Genomic DNA, 6,000 nt, shown 5'->3' with positions numbered 1-6,000 from the left:
CTTTGTATTCCCAGGTTCTAGCTCACAGACAGAAGTTGAAATGAATCAAATTAAATTGCCAATAAATGCCCCTGCCTTACGTCAAAACTCTGTTTAAAACTTACCTTATTTGTGAAATCCAGCTAGACTAAACACCCCAGGCTCATCACTGCTACCTCTCCTCCACCCAATATAACCAATGTCAATAACTCCCTTTGTATCTATGTATAATGAAGGAAAAAAACCCAACCTAATGAATGGCTATGACTACATAGGTATACAATCACGTTATTCATGTTTTCCTACACTGACATGGACCAAGGTTGCTTGTTTAGGTAGGAATGTCAGGATAATTTCTTAACTCTTTTCAAAATTCTTTTTAATTAAAAAAAACATGCCTTAATCATATGGAAAATGTAGAGATGGCAGTGTGATCTGGTATGGAGAGAAAATACTCGATTGAGAATCAAAAGACCTGAGTTCAAGTCCTGAGTCTTCTATTTACTACTTGTATGACCTCAGGCAAGTCACCACCCTTCTCTAGGTCCATTTCCTTATCTTTAAAATGAAGGGTATTCAGGACTCCATGACTTTTAAGGTCCAGCTGATTCATCCTTCAACCAGTTCCTCTCCCTGAGTTCCTTTCATTTGCCTCTCTCTGAGCTCTCTTTCTCTTTCAGGAGGCAAGCTCCTCCTGCCTACTGCCAAAGGAATGTCATTCCACTTGCAACCTAGTTGTTGCTATATGGAAAGGGATCTTCCACCTCAATGGCCTTATCTACTGATCCTACTATTAACCTCTAAGAGCACCTCAACAATTGGTAAGGTGTTTTACTGCATCCATTCCACTTAGCAACACAAAACAATTTCTACTGCAGGAAAAAAAAAACCAATATGAGGGTAGAATCTGAACTGATTACACATGGGTCCAATTTTTTCAATACTGTTTGCAAACTGAGAAGTAAATACTTTGGAAAATTTCAAAATGGCTCCTCATTGGCTGCCAGGAACCCTGCTAGTTTTCAAGTGTTTCATTTTTCTCCCTTAGTTCTCATTCCCTTTTTAAGTTGGGTCATTGTTAATACAGGCAGAGTATATCATGTGTCCAATCTATTTTTTCATGCCAAATGCCAGCAGAATTTGATACGGTTCTTCTATGACTTTCCATTAAGGAGTACAGGGACAGGTACCATCCACATCATTAGAAGTTCTTGGTCTGTTAAGCACAGATCATCTTTTCTGAATGCTTCCCAGCTATTCTCTATCTTGTCCTAAAATTACCCAATCTGCTTCCCCAAACTCTTCTCCCCACAACATGATGCAAAGTATAAAGTACAAAGACCAAATTAAAATGTGCATATGTCATTTATTTTAAAGTATTTTTAAATTCATGAAATACAGTGTAAAAGTACAACAAAGGTACTGTGACCATTTAGATTAGAGATAATCAGGTTATTTACATGTGTGTTTGTATATATACAAAGTGCAGATAAATACAGAAACACTACAAAATAAACAAAAAATGCATTATGATAATTTACTGGAGTACATTTTTTTTCCTCACATACAATATTACAGTTTGTCACGTTAATAAATGGCTGTAGAGAAATTCCTAGGACTGAAATATAGTATCTAAACATTTAGGAGTGATTAAAACTCCAGTACCTCCAAAATAAAAACTATAAATAGGATTCTGAATTGGAAACCCTGTCATCTTCCCTGCCAAACCATGACCTTGCATTGCAAAGGTTTCACCTCAGAGTTTAAGATCAATTTTGCAGTCTTAGACACCAGTAGCTAAGGATTACTGCTGACCCCGAGTATAATGTGCAGGAAGTATTATGACAATCTGTGGAAGTTGGTGTGGTGTCTTCAATTAGGGAAGAAGCACTGTGGAAGATAGCAAAAGTAGATATATAACTCCTGACATGGGGCCACATATGGGGGAAATCCCATTAATTTGGGGGACATTAAAAACTGCAAAACAAAACTGAGCACTCTATATCTCAAAGGGAAAGCCTCTTTTAGAAACAAAGGCAACCATGATTTCTGTTATGTAATTGCCCAAAGTTAGCCAATGAAGTCAGAATGAGAAGGGAGATGTCTAACTCAGCTAACAATACAGGTGGTTTTTTAATACCTGCAGTGGCTCATGCTATAGAAAGAATAAATTCATTGAAATAAAACAATTAGATGCTTAGAATAGAAAATTACCTCTGTTGTTTGAAACAGGTTGGTACAAGCACAACCTGCATTTTTCTCTGTATTAGTCATAGAAAACTAACCTCAAAGAGGGACAAGGAAAATTGGTCATTGTCATGCTCTAATCATGTGTGTGTGTGTGTGTGTGTGTGTGTGTGTGTGTGTGCGCGCGCGCGCATTTGGAAGAAATTTTCCACAAAATGGCTTTCAAAGATTTGGCTAAGTTCAAATCATTTCTGCCTTTCATCCTGAGATAATGCCCCTAATGTATTAATTTTGGCATAATTTATTGAGAGAGAGAGAAAAGAACATCTAACAACCTTGTATAAAATCAGCCATAATGTTTTCTTCAAAAGCTCTTGTGTATATCTGAATGTGCATAGGTTCTTGTGAAGCTACTATCAAAGAAAATCCACTGTTTTCAGTATTAGGACATTTTGTGTGGTGATGGGGTCAGGTGTGCAATCGTTAATGTCCACTAGGAATGTGATCACAGGTACCACGTACCACTGATTTGGACATTAATACACATCAATCACTTAATGTGCCTGGGCCTTGTTATATGTCTTTCATAGAAAAGTCTGGATTTTTTTTAAAGATGAATATGAATTCATTTGGGGAGACTTTTGGTTTGAGGAACATCTATCTAAAAGTTAGTCTATGATTACCATAGGTAAGTTTCAAATATAGTTGTGAAACCAAAGTAAATGTATACTGTGTACACATAAGAATTGAGTGCTATGGCTTCTGTGCCTATAAAACATAATTATGTGATTAGATACTTTTGGGGCTCTGCAGTCTATAAAGTCATTCTGAAGTTACATCCATAGTCAGAGTTCTATGTCTTTGTCACCAAACGCCATGAACACTGTAGACAGGGAGTATGTCACAGAAGTGAAATGATGGCTTTCAGGGATAATGCTAGTATTTCTCTAAAACTTAAATATTTGAAATTAAATAGTGGTCTATAATATAAGGAAAAAAAACATATGGTATCTTTATTTCCTCAGTTTAAGAGGGATTAATGGTGAATTATTAGGTGAGGATTTTTCTCCCTGGCTTCTACAAAGGGGTAGGGATAGGATAAGAAAAGAGTAGTACAGGATAAGAAAGGATACAGATTATCAAGAAATCTAATTTGGTTAATGATAACCATTCCACTTCTGGGAACACAGAACAGTAAGACGGTGCATACCTAAACAACAAAAATACTTGCAACAAACTCGCAGAGAAAGTAGTCAGCTATCTTTTGGCTAAAGAGACCTCTAGGCAAAGATAAGACTGACTTTGGACATTCTCCTGTCACAAAATACAGTACTATTTTGGACTATTTGTTAGTTCTACTGAATTATACTTTCAGGGTGTAGTGACATAAGAAAAACAGCTACATGTAGGAGAGACACAGAGTTTGCATGGAGATACTTTGCACACGTCATAAATAAGTGACACATGCCAATTTCACAATGATTACTAGGCAACCAACCGTTGTTATGGTTAAACCACAAAGCATTTACAAAAACTGAAAAATACAATTTTATTGTAGTCACATGCCTCTGCTTATAAGTGAGATGTTTTTCAAATTCTATTAAAATTACTTCCTGGATCACCAATTTTGGGACTACGTTATCATTGGTCCAGATCCATTACTTCATTGGTATAGGGCGGAGGTGTCACACACATGGCCCGTAACACTCCTGAGTGCAGCCCAACCAGATTAAAATGTAATTAGGATGTTTTTAACAACAACAACAACAAAGAAAGACAATAGAACATAGATAATGTGTTTTTCAAAGTCAGTAAGTAGCCCAAAGGGATTGCTATATACATATAACCCTATTTCTGTTTGAGTTTGACAGCCGTGGTGTAGGGAACTCCAATTTATCATTACAAGGAACTCTGGGGAAAACTCCCCAAACACGTATACCGGCAACTATAACTTATAGTCAGAGAGTTGACTGGGACATAGAAGTTAAGTGATGCATCTGTGGTTAGGTGGCCACCATGTGTCAAGAGGCAGGACCTGAAACCAGGTACTCCAAACTTCAAGGTCACTCTGTGCCTGGCTGCCTCCACATCACTATTTCTTGTTCTATAATTTTCAGATTTCCCTGATACTTGGAGTCATGCAATTCATGTAGCCTTGCTCTTTAGACACTTTAGTCTCATTTGCAACATGGCTTTGGAAAACAGATCTGATTTTGCGAGCAATAAAGATGAAGAAAGTTCAGCTGCTGGGACAGAGCAACCAGGTTGAAATCGCTAAGGTGTAGCATATTATGAATAAGCACATTAAGTCTATAAAATAGTTAGGAAAATGTACAGAGAAAGAACAGCAGCAGACTATGAAGCTCCATTAGCAAGAAAGAAAGCTGGCTGCAACCTTTCGCCTGGTAGTGCACGACCCTCATACGAACCAAGTTCAAAAATGACCCATTAAGCCCTACTACACTTCAATTATGTTACAGTGAATTTGAATGTGATGACATTTGGTTTGTGTTTAAAATCAAAAGTAGGCTGAGATTTCTTGACTGAACAGCAGGCACATTTCAGTTCTGAATCCTTTATTAAAGGAAAGATGGCCTTGGGGAAAGAACAAACTAACCCACTTGAAGAGACTTTCTTGCATTATGGGATATGTATGTTCAAAAGAGATTTTCACAAGTTACTTTTAAGTGAATCAAAAGAGATAACCCATGACTACTTTTTGGCAAATGAAGGAAGGGCTATAAAATGCGACTATGTCATGTATGACTAAAGTATATCATAAACATGCAAGAATATCAAGAGGATTAAAACTTTTGATCCAGGTCACGATACTGGTAAGATATTTAATACACAGGGAAATAATTATAATTGTTATTGAAATTATTGTTCCAGAAAATGAGCAAAGAATACATTACAAACATTGCTCTCATCAGAAAGGCGCTGTAAGGAAAAACTTGATACAGGGCAGAGAAAGCAACAGTAGATGTCAGTAACAGAGAGTGAAGAGTCCCTGCATGCTTAACAAGGGGCTATGGGCAAATGAGAAAATGAAACCAAATGGTATTCATGTACTTACATGGATTCTTTACAAGGAATATAATGTTATTAATGTTGATGCTGATGTTAGTGTCATTAAACAAGATTCAGGATTTAGTGCAAAAAAGGATTTTATCATTTTACAAATGAGGTAACAAAGTCCCAGAGGGGTTTAAATGCTTAAGTTCCCCAACGTAAGACAACTCAGAACCAGGATTAGAAGCTAGGTCTTGTGATTCCTGGTCCCATGATGTCTCAGCAATTACATGTTTTATAAAACACTGTCAGCACTGATTCTTGTAATATTACAAAATCATTATGTCTGTAGCATTCATCTTTTACCAAACACACTTGCTTTCCAGCCATGAACATTTTGTCTCCTGTTTGTGTGTGTGTCTCTCCTCTCTCTCTCTCTCTCTCTCTCTCTCTCTCTCTCTCTCTCTCTCTCTCTCTCTTTTCAATTGTAAACCTTTATTCCATTTTCAATTTTAAAAGCCTAAGTATTTTTTGGCATAGCTTTTCTGCAATTGAGTATATTTTATCCTGTTTGCCTTAGGAAAGTCACTTTACAACAGACCAAGATCACCAATGATAATATAGAGTGAGATCCACCCAGTCAACACCTTATTATCTCTGCCTGTGGGAAATATTGATATTGCCAGCAAAATAATACGGCAAATTCACCAAGCTTGGCTGGGGTCATGGCCTTGTTCCCTGCTTCCATGAGTCAGCTAGGTGGAAGAATCCTTGAGATATCTCTCCATAGTGAAGAGAAGAGCTCTAAGGACCAACATATAG

This window comes from Phascolarctos cinereus, unplaced genomic scaffold (assembly GCF_003287225.1).
Source record: "Phascolarctos cinereus isolate Bilbo 61053 unplaced genomic scaffold, phaCin_HiC Scaffold_726;HRSCAF=1367, whole genome shotgun sequence".
In the NCBI taxonomy this organism is placed as follows: domain Eukaryota; kingdom Metazoa; phylum Chordata; class Mammalia; order Diprotodontia; family Phascolarctidae; genus Phascolarctos; species Phascolarctos cinereus.
This window is presented reverse-complemented; position numbering follows the sequence as displayed.